The 13,649-nt window shown below is 41.2% G+C and overlaps 2 long non-coding RNA genes across 2 annotated transcripts in view; both read right to left on the bottom strand.

Moving 5' to 3' along the window:
- Positions 1-2,263: 2,263 nt before the first annotated feature.
- Positions 2,264-7,449, bottom strand: LOC125328755. Its single transcript, XR_007204847.1, has 2 exons — positions 6,564-7,449; positions 2,264-6,484 (listed from the first exon to the last, which is right to left on the bottom strand). It is a non-coding gene; the product is annotated as an uncharacterized LOC125328755 (long non-coding RNA).
- A 106-nt stretch (positions 7,450-7,555) lies between these two features.
- LOC125328754 overlaps positions 7,556-13,649 on the bottom strand; it is a 141,114-nt gene continuing 135,020 nt past the window's right edge. Inside the window, exons 26-27 of the long non-coding RNA XR_007204846.1 lie at positions 10,658-10,765; positions 7,556-8,266 (exon numbers count right to left, since the gene is read on the bottom strand). This is a non-coding gene — a long non-coding RNA (uncharacterized LOC125328754). The remainder of the gene's footprint in view (positions 8,267-10,657; positions 10,766-13,649) is intronic.

The raw sequence follows: 13,649 nt of genomic DNA, 5'->3' as shown, positions 1-13,649 counted from the left end.
AGCTATTACAACTGTGACATTGATTTAGAAGCTACAGACATGCAAGAGGTTAAGATTAGAGCTGGCCAGGAATTTTCTTACAAAACAGAATTTTGCTTTTTAGCCAGGATTAGTTAAGACAACTGAGCCTTACAACATCATCCTGCCAGGTGAAAAAATGACTCACTTGACAAGCACAGTGCTGCTGGGATGAGTCCTTTTAAACTGTGTATTTACATAAACATTTATGGGGTGTTATGATTATTAAGAAAAGATGTGATAGGGAGAATTGCACCTTTCAGTTGCTCAGGCAAGGGGAGGATAGTTTGGGAGCCACTACCTTCCTTTGATTTATTAAAGTGGTGAGGAAACTCTTGCTTCTCTGTACAGCAGGGTGGGCTATGCCTTCATGCCATGCCCTATACCCACTATAACCTGAGGTTTATTAAAAGGGTATCAAAACAGAAGAACAAGCATTTTATATCTGAACTTAATTAAAATTGACATCTAGAAAACAAACAAACAAAAAATAGTAAACAAAGAAAAGCTTGTTTCATAAAAAAATTCTTTACTGGAATAAATGCCCAAATATTAAAATAAGAGAATCATAGAATCATTTAGTCTGGAAAAGGCCTCCAAGACCATCAAGCCCAACCTTAATACTACTACTACTTATAATAATGATAATGAACAACACATCTGTCTTTGTAGCACGCTAAAGCCCCTGCTACAAAAAGAGAAAAGCAGCAGAATCCTGTGCCAAATCACCACCACATTCTCAATCAAAGAATTTTGAACTTCAGCTCAATTCGCTCAGACGCTGGGGATTATTTGGGCAGAACCTGAGATTACAAATCAAAGAGCACAGAGCAGCACATGTATATGTTCCAGTTATGAAAGCTGCTTAATGATTAAAGTCATCTATGCTAAATAAAAAAAAGAAGAAAAAAAGCAAAACTGATGTTGAGATCTGAAAGTATGTCTGTGGATTGACGGGGCAGAGGTTAAATCCAGATGAGGGTCACTCAAGCCTGGTGTTAGGCTAAATGAGTACAGCATTAATGCTGAAAAATCCTGGCGCTGAGCTCACCACCTGTCTGCTGCAGAAATCCGAGGTTCAGCTCCAACTCGAGGGTTACTTGCATTTACGACACTTATGTGCTGCTAACCAGGGAGGAGGAAGTAGATAAATCTGGCTGTTGTTTCAATTGCTGCTACCATCCTTAAATTACTTTTGTCTGCTGCCTTTTTAAAAGGCACCACTTCTCACTGCAAGTGCAACAGGATGCTTGTACTGTGGAAATATGACAGAGAGCAGTTTCAGTGTAGCAGGGCTTGAAATGGTGAATCCTGTCAGGAAAACAGAGCACAACCTTTCTACTTTTGGGTTTGTTTTTTTTTTTTTTCCTTATACATTTTTCCTTTACATTCTTATTTGCAATTTTCTGCAGAAGAGGTCTGAAAAAGCTAAAGGAGAACTGCAATTTTTCGATCCTGGCAGTGATGACAATGCAAACATTTAGGTCCTGATGTCAACAAGAAAAATGTCTTACTGACTCAGAACTGAGCTTTGTGTAACATCAAAGGGTTAAAATAACCAACACTTAAAGGAAAGAGGCATAGATCACTTACAAGACATATTCTATTATTTGCTGAAAACTTGTAGGGCGGATGTAAGCTTGTTATCATTCACCAAAAGATAAAATTTGCTGCAGAAGGTACACACTTTGCAAGTGTAGAGCAGCTAATCTCAGACCACTAATAGATTTAACCTTGTATATTCACAGATATTTAAAAGTGTTATGGTTTGAAGGTCAACTCCACTGTCTCCGAGTACAAGGAAAGCAAAGAAAGGAATAAAAATTAGAAAGAATTAATTCTTCAAAAAGTTTTTACAAATCAAAACCCTGCAGTTTCACACTGAGAACAAAAGAAGCATATTAAACACCAAAGTTTATCAAGACAAATTAGGTCCCAGTTTCAAATTTTCTTTAATCTTTTGCATCTGAACGTTTTTTTGCCTCATGCTGTTTTCCCTAGTTAAATGTTAAAATGAATTCTAGCCAATACCATTGACTTCCTCCCTTAAAAATATTGAGACACATAATAAAAAATTAATTACTTCCCCTAATTTCCGTGTGATTCTTTAAAAAGATGTAAAATTCATTTAAAGTAAGTGGCGACTTTGTCTTTGAAGATCACGACAATTAACATGGATCAAAGCTTAGGTTCTGTAACGATGATAGCTTATTAGCATAATGAAATTAACTTAGAGACAAGAATCTTTAATAGGTACAACAAAAACGCTTTAATAATACTTGAAGAAAATTATGTATTTGCTAGAAGTACAACAGTTTCAGACTTTCTATCCAATTAATAAGTTGTTAATTAACTCCTTTTCCAAACAATGTGCACTTTAAGTTAACATCTGCCCATTGGATAACACTTTCCAATGGTATTTTTTTTTTTTTTGATATACTGTAGAACTGCAACACTGTTTTACTGGGAATTCCTTGTAGGACTATTCTTATACTAGGGAAACAGGACCCAAATATAGTAATATGCTTTCTACAGCCAACCAATTAAAAAAAAAAAAAAGAGAAGGCTTATTTCAAAGATGGGGAGGAGGAATGGGTAATTCCTTAATTCTGGCTGCATTGTTTGTGTGTAGTCTCAGATTTCTTTGCATTTTCAATAGAAATTATTTTCTGCAGTTTCTATTCCCCTGCAAAATGGCTCTCTGCTGATTAGTGCCTTATATAGACCTGATTTGGGAGCAATTTTCATATATTTTTAAAATATCTATTTATAGTTCCATGGTACAAGATTTTACAGTCTTGTTTTATAAGACTGTAAATCAATAACTATTGGTTTTGAAGATACAAAGAGGGAAGGTTGGTCACAAAAAGTTAAAATAGAACCTTATATATAAAACCAGTGTTTTCACAGACTTTGCTTTGTAGTGCAGAATAATAAGGGCTTTCAGCACTTGAATTTTTAATTAAAATGACACACTTTTGTTTTAGGGGCTTCTGCCTATAGAGTGGTGTGGGGATCAAAAATTTCACAGAGCATTTTGCAAGTGGATTTGGAGAACACACGTGACTCTGCACTGCACGGGCTGCTTAGGCCAATGATGGAACAATTAAAGAGGCCTTATTTGAAACAAATGAGTTATTATATTCTGTTGGGTCAAGGATTCATGTTTTAATAAATCCCTAATTACAGTAACTTTTCATTTAATCTGGCAAATTCTAAGCAAGCTAAGAATTTATGAGAGTTGGAATCAGCAATAAAAAATGCCTGTCTGCCATTCTGCTCAGGGCCACACAGGTTGAACCCATTTTGAGGAGCTTGGAAGGCAGGAATGTATCTCCTGAACAGGGCACTGGGACATGGTTACACCTATGTATGTATAAAATAGTATTATGCATGTCTAAAATAATATTGTGCATGTATAAAACAATATTGTGCGTGTATAAAATACACTGTATATTAAACCATGAATAAAATTGTATACAGAATTATTATGTTATAGTCATTATTAATAATAACCTGGAGAGTCTTCAATCCTTGTTTTTTCAGAAATAAAAAGGAAATAAGAAGAATCAACTAAATCCCCAGCGCAGCTCAATGCAATGAGAGCGTTTCTAAGGTGGGTTATTTTTTTGCCTTGGCAAACTTTTCTACCACGACCTGTGACTACACAAAGCTTCCTGTGCACCATCCAGCCAAAACTCTTCCAGTCACTACTGGCTGAGCTCAGGATTTCTATTTCTGATCATGTGTGGTGCTGGCCAGGCTCCTCTCAGCTCCTGGTATGCGGCTGTCAGAGTACAGGCACCTTTGAGAAAAAAGCAAAATTGAGTCGTAATGAACGTTTCCATGTGAAATTTTTAGATTTTGAATTTTAGCGTTAGGATTTGCTGGTCCAACACCACCTTGAGTGCAACTCCCCCAGCCAAAGGCAAACATTGCCTCCCCTAGAACAACACCCTTATGAGAATTAACTAATGAATACCCAGCAAACAAACGTAGCACAGGTTTTACCATTCACTGAAACACCTCCTTCTTTGACAACAAGGTGCCACCAATAACTCACATGGAAACTGCATGACAATGGAGAGAAATCGAGGAAACTGCTGTTTTCTGCACACAAACAGGCAGCCCCTCTACCTTTTCAAAGTTTATGGTCTCTTTACTGACCATAAATATGTAAAGTCCTGTGAATTACATCAGTAGCTGGCTGAAATTCCTTTTTGTTGTTGTTTCATTTTGAAAGTTGCTGGGGTGGGTTTGGTTGGTTGGGGGTCTTTTTATTGCAAATCGGAATTGGTCATTTTTCAGAATTTCTCCTAAGTTATCAAAGGCTGAAAATCCTTGTTTAGAAAAAAAATAGAGCAAGAACTCTATTTGTGTGACATCCAAGTGTTAAAATAACCAACACTTAAAGGCAGAGATCACTTAGGACACATATTCTATTATTCGTTGAGAACCTGTAGGGTGGATGTAAGTTCGTTATCATTCACTCCTCCCTGGGGCCTGAGCTGGCCAGGAGCAATGGGGACAGCACAAAGGATATTGGTTTTGTCTCCATTTACTCAACAGCTTCCAGGTCTACCTTGTTCCCTGGATCTGGGGCAATTCTGCCACCAAAATTGCTGCAGGGATTAGTAATATGAAAAGCAGAAGGTTCTTCTCAGAGGAGACTGACCCAGTCCTGGCAGAATTTGGGGCCATGCCCTAGGGATGTCCTCGTTAGCACCCAGCTGAGCTCTCCACAAACTGAGTTCACCTACTTCCAGCAGAATCTTTCTGAAAACAAAGACACTTCCTTTAAACTCCTGGCTTTTGGCACACCACGGTTTTTTGAGGTAAAACATTTCCAAATTGTAAATCCATCAGATATCTCCCCAGTTCCAAGTTCCTTGGTATCCAAGAAATATGATACAACCTTGGCTGGGAAGTGCAGTCGAAAGAACATCATCACCTATTGCCTTTCCTGCATACTTCCATGGCATACCTATTTTTCCATGGATGACTCCCAAACTAAGAAAAGTCTCTCTCCTTGCCTCACAAAATCCAGTGCTTAAGCTGTACAAGACACTGAGTGCAGGCCAGAAACATTACAGGTTCTTCTAAATAAGACATTATTATTCTTTACAGGAGGAAAAAAGAGATCAGGCTCATCTCTAAGCTGAGAAATGCACTTACTGTTCCAAATTTTGAGTCAATATTGAGAGTTAGTTTATACATAACGCTCTAGCGGAGATTGATACAATGCCAGAAGATACTAAATTCTCATTTGTAGTGAATGACCACCACACAGAATTGCCAGCTGTGAGTTTCCTTTATGATAACAAAGAGCTTGCCAGGAAAACCCTCGGTACAAAAATGGTGCTGATAAATACATCGATTTAAAGATAACCAGTACAGCACTTCCATTGTTCACACATGGTTTCATTTTTTGGTCAGCAGAACATATTTCCCTTGCCCAGCTTCTCCTTCCAACAAGGTATTTCAGCCTTTTTCCTGCTTTGGAAACAGAAAACTCTATGACTAAATCATGAATACATGATTTAGGTTGGCCTGGCTGGACACACACAAGAGCAGGATTTGGCTGTTGAGAAATGGTGAAGTAGCAGGTTTTTGAAATTATATAATAGCATTCTTCACCCATCCTATTCCAAATTATCTGCCTAGAATTAAAAAAGAAAGGTTTATTTTTTATTGATTATTCCCTTTGAAATATCACCTTTGCCAATCAATGTGGTGTTGTTAGTGCCAGCTTTCTGGGATTTCTCGCAGTTGTGCCCTGGATTTGGGATTCTCTTGATGGCCCTGTTCTTTCAGTGATGCTGTTCCTGTCTGCTTTCAGAATAATTTCTCTTTCACACTTCATTTGCATGTTTTTCTCACTGCATGGGAAAAAAACCCAAACAAGCACAAGTTTCCTTGTCTCCAGCTTCACAACTGAGCAAAACATATATTCCCTTTCCTTCCCATTCCCCCTACCCTGCTGTAGAGTTGGAAATGTTGCTTCAGACATTCATGTGCAGCATTGTGGAAAACCATGAGCAAAAATCCTGGCTGTGAATTGGGAAAGTCTGAGCAGGAGCCCTTTGGATAATGACCTGAAGGCACATTGCTCTAAAAGGACAGAATCTACCCAGGCTTCAGGTAAAGCCGTAATTTCATCTTTTTCAATTCGTATTGGTTTAAAGAAGCTTTAAGTTTTACTTGCAGATTTGGATAAGTACCTACTAAATTCCACCTCTTTAAACAGGAATTTTTCTTCAGTAGTTTTGCCTTCATTGACAAGGACTTCTTAAATCTCAAGTGCCCCATGACAGACAAACTGACTCAAAGGAAGAGCTCCGTGGTGGAGTCAGCCCAATTACGATGATTTTACTCACCACTTGCAATTTAACTCTTTCTTCCTGTAAATGTTGCATCACACACTGAAGACCTCAAGGCAGAAATCATTTTAGAAAAGTTACATCACCTGTTTAAGAAAAACAAACAATCTAGAACCTAAGTTATGATAGAGGTGTTCCTCCCTATACCCACAATTGTGTTGTTACCTGCCCCTCCTCTTCCCCTCTTGAAGTTGTAGAGCAGGATGAGCCTCCCCTCAGTCTCCTCTCCAGCTGAGCAGATCAAGTGACCTCAGCCTCTCCTCTTGTGTCTTCCCCTTCTTCTTTCACCGTTTTTGTAGCCCAAATTTGACAGGTTGGGGTTTCAGGGTCCTGCCCAGCAATTTTCATTTGCTACTTGTATTGTACCAGCAAGAAAAGGCAGCAAGAGCCCGCTCCAGGTGCAGCCCTCGTTGCTGAGTTACAACCCAGCCACAACCCACAGCATTGCCCTGCTCCTCTTGGCCCTCATTACTGAGCTCTCAGCATTCTCACCCCTCTTGTCGCCTCTTTAATAAGAAATAAAGTTGTTTGTTTATTTTATACCTCTTTAACTTGTCATTTAAGATTTGCAGAATGCCATCAATCTCTGCCTCAGCACGTTGACCTCACTTTAATTGGTGGGGCTCTAAATTCTGCACAGATGTTATTACTGTGAATTTAACTTTATATAGCAAGAAATTCGGGGCTGCCATATGCTGTCTTTTATGAGCTTGCAGTTTGCAATGAATATCCATGACTAATGCTTGTGACCCAGGTAAGCCCGTGATTAGCGAAGGTAAAAAGTTTACCCAACTTTATTGCAGCACTTTCAGTAATTTCACCAACAACTAATGAACACATCTCCCCTGCCTCTGCGTTGGTACAAAAATTGCTTGGCTCTTCTTAATATATCTGTCAACATCTAGAGCCATTCTGGGACTCTCATGAGTCAGCCAAAATTTTCTACATTCATAGATTGCGTATCAGAGGGGATAAGATGATTTCCTCTGATATCCAGCATGAATCAGACCATTTTTATGTTTTTCTAGTGGTTTCTAGTTGTGCTTGGGGGGTTGGCAAAACTTTCTGAAGGTTAGTAGGATTTAGCCAGGTGCTAAATCCAGAATTCAAATACATCTACTAAGTCTAGACAGAGGTAGAAAAAACAGAGATACACGGAAAATTAGGAAAAACTTCATGAACTGTGATCTATCGTAAACATCTTAAATTTCTTTCCACCCAAAACAATAGCTTCAGTTTAGTTGAAGCTCCAAGAAAACCTGTTCACTGTTAGTGACCTTATTGGTCTAAAGGCCAGGAAGAAGAAAACATTATTTCAGCTGAAGGGAAAACTGGAGAGAAAAAAAGTAGGAAAAAGAAAAAGCCAGTGGGTTTGAATTAGTCATGCATATATTTGCAATGCAAAGTAGGAGAAAGTCTTAAATCAACAGAGAACTGAGGTTGTGGTGCCTCCTCACTGCGGGAATGGAGTCAGGAAAGCTAACTTATCCCAAGATAGAACTCTCCAGGCTTTCAAAAGTGATTACATGGAGTGCAGCAGCAGGTAGAGGCACCTGTAGATCAGAAGTCCTTGCCCAGTCTTATTTCCATGTCTCAGCCTTACTCCTGCTAAACACTTTGCCCAACGATCAGCAAACAATAATAAATTCCTGCTCACTGTCAATAACATTTATCACAACCAGAAGCATAGAAAAAATCCTGAAAATATGAATAAATCTGAAGCACTACAAAGTTGAAGTTGCTGGTTAATAAGTAGAAATATGTTTGCAGCAGGTCCTGTGTTCCCAGCAGCTCTGTTCACATCTACGGAGTCAGCTCACGAAACAGGAATTGGAGCGGTGCTCTCATGAGTCACTCTGCTTGGAAACCTTTGCACATTTAAAAAAAAAAATAAAATCCACAATCAAAAAAAGCCCCCATGCATTAAAAGTATCTTAGCCAAGCATGTTATTTCTCTTAAACATACAACAAAACACAACTGTCTTCAAGGTAAATATCCTCTGTTTTATTACCTTAGATCACCTTTCAGTGCTGTAATCATGCCATTAGGATTGCAGTTCCTGGCTCCAAAAGAAATAACCACCTAACTATAAAATTCTGGTTTCTCAGTCTATTTTGGGGGGACAACCAGAGTTCAGTGGGTCTGAGCCCCCACCACTGAAACCGATGGCAGTGGGTTCAAGTCTCCTGCTCCATGGTGTATCCCAAGGAGAATATTTTTTTTTCTCAGCTGCAGTTTCTAACAGATGTTCAGGCAGCTCATGTCATTCTTCTGAACTAAATTAGAGAGCTGTGTCAGGAAAAAAGTGTGGACAGTCTGTGTCACCCACAGATGCACCAGCAACATTCCAGCTGGTACCACCAGGGGCTTCTGTGTTTCTGGTGTTTTCTTTTGTAGCCTAAAAAAACTTTGAAATGGGGAAAAGAGGAAGTTTCTTCATTTGCCTTATAGGTGGAAATGAATTTGAAGAGTAAATCATTAAAATCAGTCTTCTACAGGTCTGCATGGGGTCACCAGAGTGACTCCAAGGATCTTAGCTTTTCCTCTGAGACTTTTTACCTTTCTGTGCAATATCCTCCAGGATAAGAGCCCAAACCCTTTGGTTCCAGCCTATTACAGCTAGAACAGGCTTAGAGTGTGGGAATTCCATATTTCATAACATATTGTAATGCGTTATGTTTTATTGTCACTACCTCTGGAGCCAGGAAAGTTGCATCTGTCATGAGTAACTTCTGCAAAAAATAGGATAGCGGAGACCAAAGAATAACAAAAAAGATTTCACACTAAGAGGCCCCTCCCTGCAACAACAGCATTCATCAATAATGATAATATCAAGTGGCAGCAAGACACAAGTGTCCTTAAACTACCTTTGTGCATCTCTACACTGTTTTCTTGTCCCATCCTGCAGACAAGGTTTGGATCCTGCCCTCCCAGGTGGTCCAGATGTGTGCAAAAGCTGCATCAACAAGTGTTAGGTAACACGTCCATAGAACGAATCAGCTCAGCACAACCCCAAGAGATGCTCAAAGCTACTTTTAATCCTGGACACGTCAGCTGCTGCTGGGCTTGACAGGCCTGACTTACCATGGATGTGCAGACTAGGACTCCAGTGGCCCTTAAATAATGAATTTATTCTTTTTTAAGAACAAGATTGCAGGTATACTTCAATCCCCTTTCAAGGTGACTTCTTAGCACTCTGCTGTGTATCTGCTGTGTTTCCTGAGGTCAAATCAGTGGCAGCTTTAATTGCACTTACAAGGAATGCTGCTAAAATGGGCACAGAGTCCTAAACTCAATGTTTTCTTCATTATTTTGCAACTTTGGGAGCCTGCCAACATCGTTGTGAGATTTGGCATGCACTTACCTGGAAAGAATGAGGCTTAATATTTCATTTCAGCTTTGCAAGGTTTCCTCCTCCCGCCAAAAAAAGAGCAAGCAGAAGAATCAGAAACACAGGCAAAGGGCGAGGCTGGTCCTTCTGATGTGGGTATAGGCTCTACAAGGTTCTGGAGGGCTCTCCTGGAAATCAAGAGCAGCTCCACCACAAGTGGCTGCACCTTTAGCAGCTGCTCCTCCACTCTGCAAATTTGTGTTCACAGGGAATATTCTTACCTCCTTCTTCCTAAGGCTGGATTGGTAGGTCACAGAATCATTAAGGCTGGAAAAGACCTCTAAGATCATCAAGTCCAAAAATTAAGAGGTGAGAGGTTTGTCACGCTTGGAGGTGTGAACTGCAAAAGCCAAGCTGAGAGCCTCACCTGCAGCCTTAAAGACAGATCCATGTTTAACTCCTGCTTTAGACCTTTAATATAGAAAATAATCCTCATGCAGCTGTAACTTGGTACTTGGAACGCACAGACTACCTCGTGTTGACAATTTTAATGTAAAATGCTTTGACAGCCTCAAAAAGGAGTGGAAATAAAGGTTACCACAAGAGCTGCTGCTCACCAATACCTTGGCAAGTTAAGGCCAGGTTGGACAGGTTTTGGAGCAACTTGGTTTAGGGGAAGATGTCCCAGCCATGGCAGGCAGGCTGGAACAAGATGAGCTTTAAGGTTCCTTCCAGCCCAAATCATTCTGTGATTTTGTGAAATCAAGCTTCTGCTTTCCTGGGTTGCTTCAACAAGGATTCAACTCACCCACGTAAAGTGAAGGTTTCTCTTTTGCTGGTTTAAAACAGGGCTTCCACAGGGCTGAGACCCCTCTGGAAAATCATGACATTGGAGCTGGGTTTCTCATGGGCCGGGATGGTACTTACGCAGTGAAGGTTCTGCCTGGAACCAGGGTAGTTCCTGAGCATCTTGCCTGGGGTGAGCATCAGGAAAGGGAGACCCACTGCAGTGCCTCCTCCATTGGGATGCTTCAGCTGTTGAACAGAAGTGTTTTCCTGGTTAGATTCCTGGAGCTGTGCTTCCCCCATCCACAGTGTCCAACTTCCTCCATGCACACTGCAAAGACTCCTTGACTCCTGACTCAAGCTAAAATAATCTAGCAGGCCTACAATTTAAGCACAGCTATGTCAAAACCCTTCTGTGGATCCAGTCTTCCCTCTGCAGCTGCCTCACTGAAAGGATTCAGCTACTTGGGAAATGAAGCACTGTTCACTGGGAATGAGGATGTCAGATACAGCTTCCAAAGGACTGATGCCTCGGTATATTTTGGTTTCATATTCTTATGTCAATAACACTGGTAGGAAATGGGAAAAGGTAAAAGCTCTGTGAGGCGTGCAAAATGAGCGTGGACAAGGAATGGGAGTGTGACAGTAGGGGCCGGCACGGCTGTCACCGGGACCAGCAGAAAACATCCCCTAAGGGCCTGAAGCCCTTCCAGCCCTCCCTACTCGAAGAGCTAAATTTTGCTGTTTGCCTCAGCGGCATAAATCGGCAGCATTCTGACTGAATCCCATAAAAGTAAATCAGTGTAAGTGAGGCCAGACCGCGGCCCCGCAATCCTGCAGGAGCAACGCTGGGAAAAAGGGCCGGTGATCGCAGCGAGTGGCGGCTCCCGCCACGCTGGTGGCAGAACACGGAGTCAGCCAGGGAGCAGCTGGGAGGCAGCCAGATGGGCAATGAAAGTTTCGGGGCACAGCCAGCGCCTCAAAAAAATAGGTTTTTAATTGTAGGAAATTTTGCAAGACATAAAATTGAATTATTTTCCTTTTTGCTCCAGCAGCAGAAATGTAAATGCTGCCGTTCGCACAGAGAGGGGTTTTTCAAGTTGTTGTTGAGAGGCTGCGCTTAAAAAGGGGCTGGTATTAATCATCTCTACGTCAGGCAAGTTTAAAGGGGCACATGAGGCAGTTCCTTGGAGGAGCTGATGGACAGGAGTCTATTTTGCTGGCTGGTGTTTTTTTCAGAGAGGGTATCAAATGGGTCCACGTGGCATGAACAGAACATAGCTCCAGATGGGAGAGCAGTTCCCATCTCTTGCAGAGTAAATCTGCTGTTTGAGACTATATTCTATGACTGAAATTTTATACATATGACTTTGTTGGAGCTGGGATCTCTTCCTTTGAAAATGTGCTACAATAATAATTGCATTTACCAGTTGCCAGTCCTTCTCGCGAAACGTGGGGGCTTTTTTTTCTGTTCGGATTGTGAAATTAATTGTCTCTAGCTAATATAATTAAAAACAAACACTTCGGATTTCAGCAGAGGGAAATGGGAAGGGAGAAAGAGGAAAAAAAAAAAAGAAAAAAAGCAAATTGCAGCCCTGATTTTCTATTGACAACAAGAAAGCTCTGCCATCCCTGAACTGTTTAATTATTGAAATGAACTGTAACAGTACACTGGATTGTTGCCGAGGTCACCGAGTAGTACTGGATGTCAAGAGGAAAGCAGCAGCTCCAAGAGCCCTGCAACGCCCCAGGCTCCGGGTGAAATCCCACACACTTTTTCTCAAGCATTCAGGCTCTGATAGGTAGCCTGATAGCACGGCCGATTTGCTGGTATTACAGAGGTCCGACGGTGCTTGCTTGTTTTAAGACGAGCCAAACTATGCTCTGGTGACCACCGTGACGCTGTGATTCCCATGCCCTATCGCATTCCTCTTTCTCAGATCCCAGGCATTTTTTTTTTCCCCTACGTGCAGTCCAGGATGTAGACAAATGAATTCCAAGTGACCTATGTGGGGGTGGACTCTTTGGAAACAAACAACAAAAATAAGATATCTCCTGTCCTCACTTTTTCATTTGCTCGTTCCCTGGATACAGTTTATTCGTGGCAATGAAATACACATTGTGTCTCTGGAGTTAGATCCAGCAGCAACATCTTTACCACCCCCTAACCTTGGTGCTTTTTTTTTTTCCTCCTTTTTTTTTTTCTTTTCTTTTCCTGATTTCCTATTTAAGCCTTTACAAAAGACATCTTGTTTAACATTATCTGCTCCTTTGGAAGCCAGGCTGCCCTTTAAAGCCTATCATATCAAGGCTTGCTATTGATTTAAACAATGTTTTTTTACTGGAAAAAGTTTAGGAAACTGGAAGTTTTGTAAAAAATTCTTGTCCATATCTGCACTGGTAGGAGGGTCTGCTGGACAAATAATCACTGTTTGCAGGGAAAGGGAAAAACTTCTTTAGAATCTTTCATAGTGAAGAAAATCCTATAGATACAAAAACTGCTAAAAAGAAATAAAACTGCAGTTGAGGAACAGACAATAAACATTTCAGATTGCTTTATGGCACACTATTACAGGCAACTATCTTGCTTAAGTAGGCATAACATTTTTCACAGTATATATTTAAGGTTTTTTTATGGGGTGGATTAACAGCAGGGAAACATAGCTCTTAAAGGGAGGGGAGAAATAATTTCTGCCACTCCAGTGGCCTGATAGGTCACAAAAATCTTATAAAAATGGCCAGAGAAATGCACTGCATGGTCAGGCAGGAACAGCCTCCAGCCTACCCTGATGATCGTGTTGTGGACTGCACACAGAGCCCACGAACAACAGAACCTGGGAGTGAGCCCTGGGGTCAGTTCTGGCCCTGCAGGCACTGGGGAGGCTGCACTGGTTTCCAAGAGTGTTGCTGGGACACCTGTGGAAGATGCAGCTCTGCAGTCTGGTGAGAGCAGCACTGGAAAGAGGTTTCTGCTGAGAGACACCGCTCCTCTCCCACCACTGGCACTCTTGGAGCATCCATGAGCCCACTGGCAGCAGCCCCTTGCTCCTGCTGTCAGAGTCAGCCTGCCTTCCTCACCGCAGGCCAGCTATCAGGCTGTTTGGGCCACCACAGCCCCCCCATGGACCTCAGC

This window comes from Corvus hawaiiensis, chromosome 7, assembly GCF_020740725.1.
Source record: "Corvus hawaiiensis isolate bCorHaw1 chromosome 7, bCorHaw1.pri.cur, whole genome shotgun sequence".
Classification (NCBI taxonomy): Eukaryota; Metazoa; Chordata; class Aves; order Passeriformes; family Corvidae; genus Corvus; species Corvus hawaiiensis.
This window is presented reverse-complemented; position numbering and strand designations above follow the sequence as displayed.